The sequence below is a fragment of the Ambystoma mexicanum genome, chromosome 8 (genome assembly GCF_040938575.1).
Source record: "Ambystoma mexicanum isolate Mex_15411 chromosome 8, UKY_AmexF1_1, whole genome shotgun sequence".
Taxonomy (NCBI): domain Eukaryota; kingdom Metazoa; phylum Chordata; class Amphibia; order Caudata; family Ambystomatidae; genus Ambystoma; species Ambystoma mexicanum.
Window position 1 is genome coordinate 1,473,543,580 of NC_090929.1, and position 18,020 is coordinate 1,473,561,599.

General features: G+C 44.0%; 1 long non-coding RNA gene across 1 annotated transcript in view; it reads right to left on the minus strand.

Moving 5' to 3' along the window:
* The window catches only part of LOC138473120 (uncharacterized), a 342,112-nt gene that overhangs the window by 51,896 nt on the left and 272,196 nt on the right, over positions 1-18,020 (minus strand). The gene's annotated exons all lie outside the window — the stretch shown is intronic.

Sequence of the window (18,020 nt, forward strand, 5' to 3'; positions counted from 1 at the left end):
GCCCACTCCTATAGTCCAGAAAGATGTGAAATCAGCTCAGAGCCTGGCTGATATTCAGCAAATTGGAGAGCAGTTGTTCATCCCTGTCCAGTTAAATGATGGGAAGGACTCTGTTCTCGCTCGAGTGTGTGTGAACAATGGTAAGAGCTTCATCAGCGAAGCCATGTTCCGCCAACTCCCACAAGATCCAGCCATTCCCACATTTAAACTGATAGTCAAATGGGAAATGGACCTGGGAGCACCTAATTCCAAACATCTCCTGCCAAGCAGGTGTATGTTCAAAATCTCCATTGGCAACAAGAGCATAGTCCATAATTTTTGGGTCGTGCCAGACGTCACTGCCGCCTTTAACTTAGGCAGTGACATTCTCAATCGCTTTGCCATTAGTTTGGACCTAATAAACTTCAAGGCTTGGTCCCGAAATAGCGGATAATCCCACGTGCTTTGATGATTCAGAAAAAGCATTTAGGTCAGCTCAATTGCTACCTTATGCAGTTGAAATTCAGATCAAAGAGGAAGTCACCATCCCAGAAAGGACCCGACAATTCTCCCTGGAAGTGAAAGTTAAAAGAGGAAAAAAATTGAAAAACCCTGATGCTTATATACATCTAAATGGTTCTCTCCAACAGCAAGGGTTAGGGGTAAACCCAACACCATTAGTCAACATAGAACATGACACCATTCCAATAGAGGTAGATAACAGCGACTTAAAGAGTATTACTCTAGCCTCAGGCACCATTATTGGAATGGCGGTTGATAACCGACATTTCTCCATTGATTTTGGAAATGAACTGTTAGGACCGATCCCCAAGGACTGTTTTGACAGTGACAGTGAGGACAACACAACACCAGACAGGATTTTCACCCGGCATGGGGGGATCTTCCTGGTGTACACTTCTTGCCCTTATGGTAAGGAAGATGTGACTTGTGACTTCAGGAGGGATGAGGTGATTTTCAAGGTCCATGAGGGCTGCCTTTCCCACCTGAAGCCTCCAGTCCAAATCAGCACTCGGACCAGGGACTTCTCCACCCAGCTGGAAACGTCGCTGAGATAGCCAAACCAGAAGTCTTTCCCGGCTTCAGGCAGATGGTGGAAGAGAGAGTAAACCTACCTGATGCCTGTGTGACTCTGGAACAGAAGCAAAAGTTGAAACAAGTTTTCTTGGATTTCCAAGATCTCTTTGCGGTAGACTCATATGACTGTGGTCGCACCGACATCCACACCACAACAATTCCCACGGACCCTGGAATGACTCCAGTGTTTATGAAGCAATATCGTTTGCCTCTCGCATCCATGGAGTCCCTTACTGAAATAATTAAGAACCTTGAGTCCCGGGGAATAATACGTCTAGTCCACAGCACTTTCAATAATCCGGTGCTGGGAATATTGAAGCCAAAAGGCCAGTGGAGACTCTGCGCCGACCTTAGGGAGCTCAACAAACGGGTCCATACTTCTCGATGGCCTCTGCCCTACATTGACCAAGGGCTGGCCCAGATCCAGGGGTCACAGGTATTCACAGCAATAGACCTGACCAATGGATACTGGACCGTGCCTATCAGTAAGGAGGACCAATACAAACTGGCTTTTACCTTTGGGGGCCAGCAGTACACATGGACCCGGACTCCCTTCGGATACCTCAACTCCGGCAATGAATTCAACATTTTCCTACATAAGGCCATGCCCGACCTGGGTGCGAGGGGTAACCTGGCTTATGTAGATGATGTCCTCATCAAAAGTTCATCGGTGGAGGAACACATAGCGGAGATCCGTTATGTTCTGACACAGTTGAGGGCCGCCAGAGCAAAACTTTCCTTTCAGAAAGCACAGTGGTGTAGAACCCGTGTTAATTTCTTGGGGCATGAGATTACTCCTCAGGGTCTCTGTCCCCAGGAAAAGAAAGTGGAAGCACTTCAGAAACTGAAGTGCTTCCACTTCCCCACAACTCTGCGGGAACTAAGGAGCCTCCTTGGACTGACTAATTACAGCAGAAAGTTCATTGAAGGCTACGCAGAGATCACTAGACCCCTGATTCATCTCTTGAAGGGGGGGTCAAGTGGGAATGGGGTCCAGAACAATCCGAGGCAGTAAGACAACTCAAGAGAAGCCTCTCACAAGCGCCTTGCCTAGCTTACCCTGTTAGAAACAAGGAGTTTTTCTTGGAGACTGGGTTCTCTAATACGTGCTTGACAGCAGTATTATACCAAAAGCATGACACGGTCAATAAAGTAATCTCCTATGCGAGCAAAACTTTATCCTCTGTGGAGGAAAAATTCAACGATTGTGAGAAGGCACTCCTGGCAACGGTGTGGGCATTGAAGAATTACCGCCCGTTTATCCAGGGGGAACACATCATAGTGGAGACTCCACACCAGCCTCTGCAGTATCTCCAGAGAGACAGAATCCGGGCTGGAAATGTGAGTAATTCCCGAATTACTTCCTGGATTCTGTCAATGCAAGGCTTTCCTGTGGAGGTCAGATATGGCCAAAACAAGAAGCGTCCCCTCGCGCAAGGTCTGGCTGACTTGCATGATTGTGCCAGAGAAAACTGTCTCGAGGACGAAAGTCTAAAAATCAAGGACAACATGGAGGCATACCTTAATTCCCCACACAAAGTCTTTGAAGAAGACAAGTGTGAGGGAATGCCCATTGTCTATGTGAATGGATGCTCGTACCATGTTGACAACAACGGGGAGAAAGAACTGGTGGCCGGCGTAGGGAATGCCTGGGTGAAGGAGTTTCCAGAACCCTCCGCTGGATACAACATTGGTCCCCGAAGTAGTCAGGTGGCAGAATTGATGGCTGTGCATCAGGCTATCCTCACTGCTGTCCAGCATCAACTCCACGAACTGGTCATAATCACAGATTCGGATTATGTACGGAACGGGTTCGTGGAGCACCTGGTCAACTGGAAAACCAGAGGCATGTTATGCGCTAATAACAAACCCCTGAAACATGGGAAGTTAATCCAAAATATTGATGATCTGGTCACATCGAAAGGGATGACCATCTACTGGAAAAAGATCAAGAGTCATTCCAAAGTAGAGGGACCAGACAAAACTGGAAATGACTTAGCTGATCAGCTAGCCAAAACCAGGGCCCTCCAAGGGGATCTAATCGAAATAGAGTCCCTGTTGGGGGAAATCCAGGTCACTGCTATCACTAGGTCCCAGACAAACACTCACAATGATCTTTCAACTGCACAATGGAGTAAGGAGACCCCTGATGCTGATTTGATTACAGCTCAGAAGGGGGATCCAAATATTGGTAAGTTTTACCAACACCTTGAGGACCCTGAGAACTTTCCCCTGACGGATACCGATTACATTGGGAAAGAGGACCTAAGAGTGTTGATGAAATGTCCAAAAATGTTCTGAATCCACGACAGTTTGCTGGTAAGGAAATCCAAAGCTGGCCACGATCAGTGGGTGGTTCCTACCTCATTCCGAAGCCTGATGTTAAGTCACGCCCATGATGCGGCCACCGCCGGTCATAGGGGGTTTCACACAACACTGGAAATCTTAAGAGAGGTTGCATACTGGCCACACATGGGGCAGGACCTCGACCAATACTTGAAGGGGTGTCTTCTGTGTGCACAATTTCAGCCATCATCCCTCACACACCGTGCGCCTCTCCAAAAGAGGGGGATGGCACTGCCATGGTCAGATTTGCAAATCGACTTTGTAGTCCCTGTGATTCGCTCGTCTAGAGGACACAAGTACATGTTGACCGTTACATGCTTGTTTATCAAGTGGGTGGAATGTTTACCGGCCCCAAATTGCAAGGCAGAAACAGCAGCTGCCCTGATGATTAACCACATCATTTCCTGTTTTGGTCTACCTCAAAGGATTGAGTCAACAGAGGTAGCCACTTCACCACTGAAGTAATGACACAGATGTGGGAGATACTGGGGGTTAAAAGGAAGCTACACATTGCTTACAGGCCAGATTCTTCTGGAGCAGTGGAGAGATATAACCGAACCATTGTGAGCATCTTAAAAAAGTTTGTGGCAGATTCTGGGCCAAGTTGGGATATCCGATTACTTCTGGTCCTAATGGCCATCTGATCTACCCCTTTATCTGCAACCAAAATGTCACCATTTGAGTTGATGACTGGACGCAAGATGGTGCTTCCCCAGCATTTGCTCTACAGAACCCAAGAGCAAACGTTGATAAATGGCTCCACAACTCATGAGTATGTGGAGAATTTAAGGAAACACCTTCAGCATGCTTTTGCCTATGCTCAGCGGAATCTAGAAAGATCAGCCGAGAGCATGAAGACCCACTATGATTTAAAAACTACCCGAAAGGAATATAAGGTGGGTGATCGGGTCTATCTATACAATTTCCAAAGGAACCAGGCCAAACAGCGAAAATTCTTGCCTACATGGAAGGGACCGTTTGAAATTATTGACAAGATCTCCCCTGTTGCCTATAAGATCTGCATCCCCAAAGGCAGTCTGGCGGAAGGGGAAGACAAGTGGGTACATATAATTCAGCTAAAGTGTTGCCATCCCAGGCACACTCTGCAACAACTGGAGGAATCCACTGGAATCCCAGAGGGGGCAGCTCCAGAGTAATTCAGTTCCAACCCTAAAATATTTCACATATAGCATATACAATTCTGTGATCCTTGTATATATATATATATGTTCTTGTCTCCTAATTTAAAAAAGAAAATGTATATGTTCATATCTTCTGATTCATAAAATGTATATGTTCGCCACACCATTAATAGTGGTGAAGAAATGTCTGTGAATAGGTATTGCCGCTTTCCTTTGTCGTCCTAGGAGAAAGAAAACCTGGAGACTGGCCAAGGAGGACGACCGGGGACCGGGAGCAGAGACCCGAGGGGCCCGGGGTACCGCTCAATCCTCCCATCAGGACCAGCAAGGAGAACTGGTTGATCGACTGGAGGGAGGAAAAGATGCTGAACTGTGCCATCCATGGAATTGGAAGAAGAGGAGGCGAACATCCCAGATCTTGCGAGTTCCATCAGTGAAAGGACAGAATGGCCATCGCAAGAGGTGGGGCTTGTGGGATGTTTTTACCCATGCATCCAAGCCCTACCATAAAACTGTGCAGTACTGGCATGGAAAACATCATGATGGCCAGAACTCCCCAGAGAGTGCACAGGGAAAACATGAAGAATAGGCTGCCACCCATTTTTGCCTATGTTGTGAGCACAGGAGGGCACTGCCTAAAAACACCATTGGGCTACACACACAGTAGCCTAAAACCATTGGGAATGGCAACGCTGATTGCCAAAATGCAATTCAGAACTGTGGGGAATTCCTTTTTTTAATCCCAAAAATGGTTGCATTACCAGTACTCACCACTATCAGAAAGCCGGCGTTTTAAAACCACTAGACTTTTGTGTAAAACTGAACAAATGAAACAAAACCAGACCAAGGAAAGACTTGCTAAGAGGTGGATTCAATGTAAAACTACATTCTGAAATGACTTGAAGGACGTAATTATTTAATGTATAGGTATAAATTGTCAGTTTGATTTGAATGTAGAAAACTGGGAACAAAAAGTGACATTTAGCTGAAACCTGGCTTAATGAAACTGAATTCTGCCTGACAACCACCCCCGACAGGAGTTGAAACTGGATGCTCAGCCACTCTGCCCCTGGCCAAAAGGAGTTAACACCTCTATGATTAGATTAGGGGTGGAGCAGCTGGGGACTACAGGGAGTTGAACAAAGGTCTGTCCTGGACTCAGGCAAATGTTATATTGGGGGCGTCGTAAAATAGCTTCCTCTTAGGGGAAACTGGGAGGGGCAGTGCCTCTGTGAACAAGCTGGCTTGGGGGAAGTTGATAAACCAGTTATTCCACCCTGTGATGTGGGTCGCCACACCCCTTTTTGGCCAGAGCATAGTTTTAAAAAGATAAATAACTCATAGTGCGGACTTGTCAGAATTATATAGGTAATATCATTATTTTTGTGATTTTTCTGTGAACATTTTAAGAGGCGTTAGGACCTTTTGGTGTATTCTGGGGGTTGCTAGCGGAAAATAGGGTCTCACTCCAAATGTATGCATGTTAAAAATCTGACACTTTATCATCTGTAACCCATATCCCTGGTGCACATTTGTGTAAAATCTGGAAAAGTTTAGAGGTCGTTATCTGGATGAAAAGGGGAGAATTCTGTCATCAGTGGACACGACATCATACAAAGACAGGGATCGGATGGTTTGGTGCTACAGAAAATATGGTAACTGGACCTATAATATTAGAAAAATGGTACATAGATAAATATGTATTTGGGTCAGAAATAGATTTGTGTGCAATCTGACAAGGGGAGGTTCCTCTGACCATAAAACCTACAGCATCACTCTGACTCACATTTCCTTCCCCCAATCATGGGAGAGGGGAGAATTGGGCCAATGTCAAGTAGAGAGGGGCAGGCTTAGCTAGGCCCAGGCACACATCCATTTTCAAAACACATAAAAAGAGACTGCTGGGACAGGTAGAGACAGTCAATTCCATTTGCTGCGGAGCATGCTGACTGACGACTTCACATCCAGAGATCCAGATTCAAATCCATCAATCTCCAGAACCTGTAGCAGAAATTAACTCCAGAATTTGTAGCATAGAGGCCTAAATCCACCAGCTGAATCCTCTTCAGCAGGCCTCAAAACTAACCAAACTATTCAACAGCCGGGCGAGCTGTTTGAAGTGTTGCCGAGAATTTTTGCAAGAACCTGTAGCAGTACCCAGAAAGCAGTGTTACATCCAGAATCCAGAGAGGCTAGACCAGCAGAGCAGAGCTGACCCAGATCGCTGTGAGCAGAACCGGTGCCTGATTGACCCGCCGAGCAGACAGAACCGCAGCCGGACGTGTTGACCAGATCCGTGACAAGGCCTAGTTCAAATTTATATTGTGAGAACATAGCAGAACTGTGCAGAACCAATCTCTTAGTTAAAATAATCTAATCCAAACTATTTTAACCTAAGTAGAACTGCCTCCTAGAAATCGTGTCATCAGTCATTTTTAAAGCTGCACAACTGTCGCCTGTCAATTCTGCAGCTGCAAGCTGTCACCTGTCATTTTGAGTTTAATTTAAATCCGAAAAACTACCTTTATTTAATCGTCTGTATCTCTGGAACCATTTGGGCTAGGAACGAGATTTAACTTTTAGAATCTAAGCTTTCCAACAAGCCTAGGACCGACTTCCTACTCCTTATACTTTTTCCGCAATCACGATTTATGCACTCGCGAAATTTACCGCGATTTGCGATTTTGGCTCAATTTCTCCACTTGTCAAAATAGCAGCTCCATTCTTTCTTTTGTTAAAATCCGTTGCAACTTGGTAAAAACTCATAGAGCATTGCTAAAGTGAGCCTGAATTAATACCAACACGCATCTCCCACTCACCCTGAATCTCTAGAGGGAATTAAAATCAGTTGGCACATTTTCCCATCCATTGCCATCACATTTAAAAAGCATTTTGGGCCTGTGTTTCAAACTCCTACCTGTTTCCTCTAAGCTTGCTGGGAGGGAACTGAATTTCATATTGTATTTGATTGCATTCCTGAGAACTGTGTGCTCCTCTTTCCATCTCCTTCCATTTCTTACATTACATAGGGGAGGGGGTGAATTGCCAGAGAAAAAGTGATTATCTTATCTTTTAATAAAATCATATCAAGTATTTCTGTACTGCATTTTATTCCTCATTGCTTTTCCCTTGAAATCATAAAAGTATTTTTGCTACTTTATTCATCCTATACTAACTCCTCATTGATTGTAAAGAAGTGTGCTAGTGCCAGATTACCCATTGTTGATCAACATCATATGTCTAAGTGTACTATCAGATATTAATTTATTATAAAGTGTGATATATATATATGGTTTAAATTCTCAAATAAACCTTTTAATTTGCAAAACAAACCTACTTCTTGGCTCAGTGGGGTCAGGGGGATTCTAAGAGGGGGTGTTATACAAGGGTGGTCATCCAGAGTAAAACTAGACATAAAAATACATTATTAAGGGTTTTCCTCAGCATCCCAGACTAGGCATTGACTTGGCTGTAGTGTTGATTGAATATCGCTTACAGCACTTTAAGATGGAATAGCAGCACCCGTGAGATGGATGGGGATGCATATTAGTACTCAAGCATCAAATCAATAATGACAACTCAATGGTTTGGCAAAGGGAGTCCGTTTAATGACAAGTACAAAAAACAGGGATTCTCATGAATATCAGCGGATGCGTGATCTTCCCTCTCGCTTCACAACTCCAACGAACTTCATAAAAACACATAATTTATAGATAAAACTCTTCATCACTGCAATTCACTGCTTAAAAAGTGGCATGCAATTCTATTGGTTCTAGGAAGGGAACTTTAATATAGGAACTATATCTGTATATAGTAACGGAGTAAGGGAATTGGGTAAACACTGTCAGGTGGGGCATCTAAGCCCTTCCTTCAAAATGGCTACTGTAGACATCACTAAAAGTATGATGTCCCATTGGTTCTGCTAACTATAGGACCCTAGATTGCTTGGTACGTTATGATTGGGTTGGCACCAACCCCACTCATACTTTTCCACTTTGCTAAGCAGCACGCAGAATGATCGGCCAGGTGCAAGATGCCCCTCAGATCCCCCGGCCTTCCTCCAATTATTGTTACAATCAATCGTCTCTTTAGTGGTCATGTGTCAATTATTACTATTTCACTGTGGTTAGCCTTGAGACTGCATCTCCTGTCTGGAAAAGTTCTGTTATCTTTGCCTGGCCCACTGCCATGCATAGGTGTGAAAGGCTCATCTCTTCTCGTTTGGCTGGCCACGTGATTCAGACACTGTGAAATCACCTTCTTCTCCATGTAATTAGTGTATTAGATTTTCGTTTTGCCCACCACCTGCCTTTGGCTTCTTATCTTGACCTTTCTGAGCAGGATATTCTGTTCCTTGCTTCATTAATTGTAACTACAGTTCATCTATTTTAGCTGATACGCACGCTTTGCCTCTGCTGAGTTTCGTTTCTGCCTTTTATTCTTGATTTGTTAAATATGAAGCTCTCCTCGTGTGGCCTTTAATAACCTTTGGTTGATTCTGCTTCGTGTGCATAGTGGAAGTACACTTACATAGCGTGCTTCTTTTGAGGTAGATATGTACAGGTGGTGCTTGCCGCACTCTATCTTTCTACCAAGCATAGCAAGCTGCAGGATTTCCTCAGCTTTCTTGCGGTTCCAAGCATATGTACATGCATAAACTAGTTGAACATCTTTGTCATGCTGACAGCGTAAGTTTCTTTCTTTTGACATTGTCCTTTCATTTTAGGTTCACGATGTCCCTTGTCCATGGCGTTTTGTCTCTTTACGTCATTCTCAGATCGTCATATCTTCTATATGTGAGTCAGTCAGGGTTCTTATGATGTCACCATTCGTCTTCCATTAAGACCTTTTTGGCTTCTTCAGGGACTGTACTCAGACGATCTTCATTTCGTTTCATTTGTTGATATGGTTTTCTCAATGGGTACCTTACTCTCCATGTTTTCCCACATAACTTCTATGCTTTCTGGGATGTAGAAACTTTGTTCCTTCTGGTGCATAGATGCTGGCCTTCACAAAGTCTCTTATTTCCTCAACAGTCAGGTCTTTGGGCTCCCACCCTGGGTCGACATAAATCATGATCTTCATCCCAATGGCTTTTTTCGCAGTTTTCTGACACTGAGAGATTATTATCTTGATAACACAAAATCCAAGCAATATCATCACTAGCAGGCCTCCTAGGAATTTGAATGCATCTGCCATCCATTGTGGAACCCATGAAAATAGTGATCCAAACCAACCGTCGTCGTTCACTTAGTCAGTTTCAGCAATCATTTGATTCTGTAATTTTGTCAGTATACCTATGGCTTCTGTTAGACTTCCATTTTCTTCATCGTGAGAAGGTATAAATTTGCAACATGATTCTCCAATTTTTGCACAAACACCTCCATCCATATCCGTGATCATGTCAAGGACATATCTGTTCTGGAGAGTCATAAGTCGGATCGCCCTTGATTCTTCTTTGATCCCATTGAATCCTTTTATGGTCTTGTTGATGGTCTGCAGTAACTCCATCTGGTTATCTGCATCCATTTAGTATTTGCTCCAACCTGAATTCTTGGCATGAAGATTGTCGTGAACACTAATGAGGTCTGGCTAAACAGCCTATGTTAATAAGAATAGCATCAAACACTTCTATATATTTGGCTGGAAAGTAATTCCCTCTCTTCATTCTATTCATCAGTTCCACAGATCTCTTCTTCCTCAGGTGAGCATCTGCTTTCGGGTTGCTGTCAATGTTCAGGTCACTTTCGGAATCACGAATGCTGGAACGTGGACATTCACTATTGTGCATATACCTACCCAGTTTCTCGGCAGTCTGATATATGCTGATGGATCCACATGCCCAATAGTTATCCATAATCTCTTCAGTACTGTGTACCATTCCTGGAGCATCAAAAACTTGTCCACAGTTCTGATTCTTTCCCATCTTTCTAGTGTCATTATTCCTGAAGCAGAATTTTGGGCTTTCCAGTGTCACTATCTGTAGGGGTCCTCCTCTGTCCTCGACCCATGTTAGCAGTTTTGCAATCTTTGGCCACAATGGCTTGCATCCGTTCTGTACTATGTCAATGGTGCCTTGGTAACAACCAATGACCATCCATGCTCTGCAAATCACTACTTCTTTCTCCCATCCGTCTGGTGAAAGCACTGTTCTCCAAATCTGCATTTGGCCTCTGTTCCTCCAACTTTGAGCCTCTTCTGGAGTTTTTCCTTGGACATTTATCTTCTGGTTCGCTTCTCTTCTGATTTCTGCTCCTTTAGCTCCAGGCTTCCCATATCTGATCAAAATGTGTTTCTTCTTTCCATTGTTTCTTGTCTTTATGTCCTGGACATAATCATCCTCATTTGAATCAGTTGCTTCAGTTGCCCATTTCAGTGAGGCATCACTACCCATGAAGTGGCCTCTGGTCTTGCACGTTGCCACGTGAGATGGACAGTGTGCTGTCTGGGCATCAATTTCTACAGCTACAAAGATCTTTGACTTCCCCATGCTATAAGGTAGAGTGCACAAACAAAGCATTCCCCCTCTGAACTCGGTCTTCCAACTTCTTTCATATATTGGTACCAGATGTTGTTTCCCAAATGTGCTGTGCTGTCCAAGTAGTCATTTAGTTCACTGTCATCTCCTTGTATGTTTCTCTTGATTCTTACGTTTTTCATGTAGTTTGCTGTAACTACATTCTTGAATGCATCCGTATGGCTTCTTCTTGCTGGAGGATTCCCAGGTATCCTGGTCCATGGTGCAGGCCCCTTCATCTGCACCAATTGAGTAGGCAAAAGTCTGGCAATTCTTTATATTTCCTCTTGTCTCTTCCTGGCTCTGGCTAATGACGGCCATATTTATTCTGCTATTAGCTCTGCTTGTGAGATTTTCTCTGGGCTTGCCTTTGTTTTCATCACTGTTGTATCAGGGGTGTTCATCAATGTTGTTTCTGTTGGTTTCCTCTCCAACTCCTTTTGTCTCTTCAAGAGCTCAGCTTCCTTCATGTGGCTCTTAACTTCGCTAATTGTAAAGCTTCTCATTGTTGGTAATCCAACCTTCCCCTCTTTTTTGACCTGTGGTTCTGTAGTTATTGATACTAGCCCTGGCGTGTGTGCATTCAATGTTTGCATGCGTGTGGTTGTCAGTAACCTTTCTACATTCATACTCTGCTGACCCTGTCTCCGACTTTCAATTTGCTTGTTACCATAAATGTGTGTGTGTTATTGCTAATCACATCATCTCAAGTTCACTCATTCCGCTATTAGACCTTCTAGGGACTGGAAGGACTATGTAAGGTCTGGGTGCCTTCGTAGTCTTCAAGTGTGCATCATTAGGTGAATGCACTGGAATTGGAACGCTTTGTGCACCAATAAAAATGCAGTTCTAATCATCAGTGACAGTAAAAAAATGATGAATATAATACATAAATACATGATACCCCTATAGGTTAATCTACAGCATTTAGTTCTGGAAAAATATGAGTGTCTCTCCTCCTGAGGGAGGACAAGGTTGCTGCTTTGAATCCCCATCTCGATCATCTGTTGAAAAATACTAACTTTTAATACACTCTTAGACAATATGATTTCTGGATTCTGCTGGTTCTGCTTGTGAGTTGCAGGTACAAAAACAATTGTTCCTTTTTGCCTGAACAGGATTGTCTATTGTCTCTGAATACAGTTTCTTTTTCTACGTATGAGGAAATGTCAAAATCATGTGATAATTCAGCAAGTCTCTTTACTGTGCATGTTCAAAATATACGAGTTCCCAATTGGTGCCTCTTATTTGCTTAATTCCCAAAGACATCTCGTTCCTGTCAGTATAACAAAGGTGAAATCTCTGGCAATACTCTCTTGATCTGTCCCTCGGCAGAAAGTTTAAAATCTTCTCAGATAGTTCTGTTGATGGTTAGAAAGTTTGACTTGCATCACAATACCATGCTTGAGCATGCTCATCTGCGCAGAATTAGCTGGGTCTCTGATAAATGTGAGGACATCAACACTGGAAGGTCTCCTCACAAGTTCTGGAAAATCCTCAATCAGGTGAAAAAAGAAGTTACTCGCCAACCTGCTGTCTTCTGGTGATACGGACATTTGTCTTGCCCTTGCTGAAGTTTGGAACGGTTTGGCCCTCACTCACTGTGAACTGTTTCTACAATTTCGGTGTGCGTGGCGAGCAACTTGGATAATAATTCCATTCAGGATTGTATTTAAACATTCTGTGTTTGCTGGATCTTGAAGAAATGTCAGTGATACTGGTTAGCCTCACCACCAATGACGGATATGATCTCAGTACGATCTCGAAATATATTAACACGTCCTTAGTGACGTCACTACTGTGGGACACCATAAGTGGTTCCGAACAAAGTCTCACTGTTGAAAGAATCTGGATACTGTATTTTCTTCCAATTTATGTGTCGTCAATCAAAATTTGGCATATTCTTTTCTTGTCAAGGCTTCAGTGTGCCTCAGTCCAAAGTGCAAAGTCAGCAGAATATGTTGTGGCTTATACATGCACTTTTCTTCTTCACCCTGCAACTAGGATGCACAGAGTGCCCATTTTGATGTCCTTAACCTCTTTTTTGCTCAGAGGAATGGTCAAAATGAAGCCGCAACTTTTCACAAAAGTTCTGTGTCTTTGCTTTGCTGCTGGTCATGCGTCCTTCTTCCTCGTCATGGATCTCATCTGCACGTGCTGTGGTTCTTCCCCGTCATCTGTAGTCTCTACGCATTGGGGTGCAGGTAGGGGGCCTTCTCCGATGTATGGCTTGATGTCACCCAAAAAGATTCAAGCTTTTCATCCTTGTAGCTTTACTGCAGAGGGAGTGACATCTTGCACTGTAAAGGGACCGTTAAACCTTGGCTTGTCCCACTTCTTTCTCGTGTGATTCTTTACCAGGACAGTGTCTCCAGAGAAGATTGATGGAACACATAGGCTCTGAGCTGTGCCTGCAGTAGTATCTCCTTCTGTGGTCTGTGCTGCCCTGCACCCTTTTTCGTCTTCGCAGCAGTTGGCCTGAAATTACAGTGAGACGGGATGTCATGCAATTCAAGTAATTTTGCATTTCAGACCCCAAGATTTCTCTTGTTGGCTGGGCATCACATCTAGCTCTGTCTCGGGTGTCAGGGGAGTGCACATCCTTCACCCTGTTGCTATTAAGATGATGGTCAGAACCAGGCTGGTTTCTGAGTGCATGCAGCGCCAAAGGAAGGCAGTGTAACCATCCCTTTCTTAGAGTAAGCTTCAACTTGGCTATCCTTTCCTTTAACAAGCCGTTGACCTCCTCACAGATCTCGTTACCTTGCAGGTGATACGCCGACGCGAACTTGTTCTTTATATCAATCAACAAGCTAATCTGTTCAAAAACTTAATTGACAAAGTGAGCCCCACTATCCGATCTCATGACTTCACATACTCCCCACCTGGGAAATACTTCTCTCGCTAGAAATTTGGCTGTACATGGACCTGCTTCTATCCATCTAGAAAATAGACACACCACAACAATTAGATACCTGTACCCGTTACATATTTGAATCATATCGATGTAATCTACATGCAAGTGCTGAAAAGGTCCATTAGGCCTTGGGATGACTCCTCTAATTACTTTTATTGTGTGCCCAGCCGTGAAATGTTAGCAAATTATACAGTTCACCATATAAAATGCAACATGCTCTGCTACGTTCGGTATGAACCAGTCCTCAGTGAGCGTTGCCTCAAGATTCTCTTTTGTCATGTGCGCTGGATAGTGTAACTGTTCCAATGCTATTTTTAACAGGGCTATAGGCATGACTGGTTTACCAGTGCTGTTTTATTGCCGCAAGCTTTCGGAGGGGTTTAAAGAACACCCTTGCCGCTTCCAGAGATTTTTCTCCTCATGTGATGCCTCCCCTTGGAGGTCCATTAACTGGGTTTGGCCCATGTTATTGTAGCTTTCCGGTTCACTTCGTGCAACAATCATTTTTTCATTTACATCAGTAATTTCCACATCCATGATCGTCTCACCCTTGGATGCCATACGCTTGGCTTCCGTGTCTGCTGCTTGATTTCCTTGTGAGATACAATCTGTCCCCTTCGTGTGGGTGGTGCACTTCATAACCGCTAAGCACACAGGGAGCTGTGGTGCCTTAATGAGCCTATCCAATGGGGCTGTGTGCTGCACAGGTGTGTCGTCCGCTCGGAGGTAGCCCCTCCTTTTTCAGCATGCTAGACCTGCATGCACTGTTGATGTCACATAGGCGGAGTCACTGTACATCGTTAGTTCCTGGTCTGCGTGATTCTCAATCATGAGTATCAATGCCAATAATTCTGCAGCCTGTGCTGAATAGTGAGATGGTAATCGTGCACTAATGTCCCCTTCGTGTGGGCGGTGCACTTCACAGCACATCAGTGCCTGTATATTTTTGCCCATCGTTTTGATCGTTTCTCGAGGAACCGTCAACAAAGACAATTTCTCCTTCTGCCAATGCATTTTTTTTACTCTGGGAATTTCGTCATAGAATTCTTCATAATTTGCACAGTCATGGATCGGCTCTCCTTCAGTGACTGGCTCTGCTATGAACAAAGCTGGGTTCACTATTTTGCATCGGACTATCTTAATCAATGGATTCGATATGATCACTTCACAGGCAGAAGCCCTCTGCGATGTCAATGTGTCCTTTGGTTTCTCTAGAATAGCAAATAGCATGTGCTCGACGTACAACGTCATGGAGCATCCCATCACGATGGTTGTAGCCTTTTCTAAGGCGAACGCTGCGGCAGCTAAACTTTGTTCGCAAGGGAAATGACCTCTCATCACTGGGTCCAGATTTCCACTGTAATATGCCTGGGGCTTGTACCCCAATGTGGTTCTCTGTGTGAGCACTGCCGTCATAACACTGCCATTCAAGTGTGAAAACAAATAGAATTACTCTGCATAATTGGGAATCCATTAAACTGGTGCCGTGCTAATGGCTCTCTTGAGTTCAGTAAATCCTTCCTCCATGGTCTCAGACCATTCAATTTTTCCTTTCGTCGCCTGTGCCTTCTTTACGGCCTGTAACAAGGGCCTGGTATATGAGCTGTAGTGAAAGACCCATGCCCTGACATGATTGCAAAGACCTAAAAAGCTCTGCATCTGCTTTATTGTGTGTGGCTTGGCTGTGTTCAGTATGGCTTCAGCCCTTTCCGGGGTAACCCTTTTCCCCTCAAGTGAGATCAGCTGGCCTATGTATAGCACTTCTTGTTGACAATATTGCAACTTTTCTTTGTCAAATTTATATCCCTTTTCAGCCAATACAGTCAATAGCTAAATAGAATTGTGTCTGCATCTTTCCTCTGTTGTGCTGCAAATTAAAATGTCATCCACATATTGCAAGACAACATTTTCTAATGCAATATTGCTTAGGTCCATCTGCAAGACTCTGTTGAAAATAGAAGGAGACTCACAGTACCCCTGGGGTAGCCTGTACTTTTCAGACACATTTGTCTGAACGTAAATTACGTCAAATCTTGTAAGTCTCGGTGCAATGGGATTAAGAAAAATGCATTCAATCACCGTGAAATATTTTGCCTCAACGGGTAAATAACATAGGATTGTAGTCAGGTTAGGGACTAAAGGGAACTCGGCCACTACAACATCATTTATCGGTGTAAATCCTGGATTAAACGCCAAGACCCTCCCTTTGATTTTTTAATCGGATAAACCGCGGTGTTTCATGACGATTCTGACATCACTAAGATGCCCGGTTCCATCATAGCCGAAATTGTCTTGAAAAGTCCTTCATCTGCCTCCCTGGACATGGGATACTGTTGTGCTTTTGGTAATATTGCTCCTGGCTTCAGTTTAATTTTTACTTCTTCGACTCCTTTCAATAAACCTACGTCATAGGGGCCTGTGGTCCATACTGAGACAGGCACCTGGGCGATGTCGTCCTTGAAATATTCAGGACAGTTCTGTGCCAACATCATTCTCTGGGGCACTTCTCTTTTGATCATTTTTGCCCAGAAAGTGAGATTTACTCAACTGTTGTTTCTCCCCCATCTGCTTGCTCGTCAAACAGATCGTCATCAGTGACATCAGTCAATCTGTACCCTTCTTCAATGGCGATTACTCTGCACCATTGTCGGCCTTCATCATCACAACCATCACTCAAAGCCATTTTCCCTCGTATAGTGGCTGTGTGTGGCACCAAGGGAAATACTTGTCCCTTTTCCGCGTGCATAGGTATTCTTGGCCTAAAGAGAAATTCATCTGGGGTCCTCATGGTTTTGTCTAAAACGCCTGCCAGCCCTGCCATTAGCACACATCATCCATACGCAAATATTTCTGTCTCAAATGGGATAGCTCTCATAGCTGTGCGTCCTGCGTATGCTCTAATCATCTCGCATACATTCAAATAGTGCATTCCTGGAGTTGAACATACTATGCCTTTCTATGCCTTTCGTCATTAGATCTTGTCCCAAAATATTCACTGGGGTTTGTCTTGAATATAATAGTGGTACATTCATATCTCATTCTCCTATAGTGACTGGAAGTGCGTCTGTAAAAGGAACATGACTTGTAACTGCTGTGAAGCCCTGAGTATTTATAGCATCGCCAGACAAGGAAAACATGCCTTCACATATACACAAACATGTTACACCCTGTCAACTAAGAAGGAACATTCTTTATCCCCTATAACGACATCCACTCTTGGTTCTTGGTGACGGTCTGGTGTCACAGATAGGATAGAACACATCAGGGCTCCCAGTGAGCTGTCCTAGTCCATATACAACTTTGTCCCATTTTTGCGGGAATGGACTTTCCCCATCACCAGTGTTACCTCTTAGACCAGAGTTCCCAGCCCGTCCTGCACTTACTGTCTGCGATAGTTGCATCGGTGACTGTTGAGACTGTCCTTGTGGAAAACTCATAAAATTTTGAGGTTGCAAGCTTTGTTACGCTCCTGGCATTTGCTGTTGCACCGTGTGATTCTGCGCAACTCCATTTCCACCCTGTTGTAAAAACACAGGTGGATTCACCATACCTGCTCTTGTTCCTTGGTCATCTTGCATCATGCCTTGACTTCCACATGTGCCTGTTAGATGCCTGTCATCCCACACAACCAACATATTGGCGGTGGTCTGATTATTTGCCCATTTGACATATCTTGATTGCCATTTTGCATGTTTTGAAAACCTCCCTGATTACTCTACCATCCTCTTCCTGTACATCCTCTTCCTCTGGGGTAAAACCCAGAATTGCCCTGATTAATCTGCTCTGGTTTATTGATCTGCTGCATGCTCGACCCGTCTGTGCTAGTTATCATTGCCCCTTCAATTGCATATATGACAATTTTTTCTGCACTAATTTCACCTCTTCAGCTTTTCATGCAGCCTCTTTTTTGCAATTCTTTTCTTGCAGCAGTCTGAAATAGTGCGCCATGGTCAACTGTATTTCAGACCACTGTTTGGCCTCGATTCCTACCAATTTCTTGAGCTTTTTCTGTACCAGATCTGGT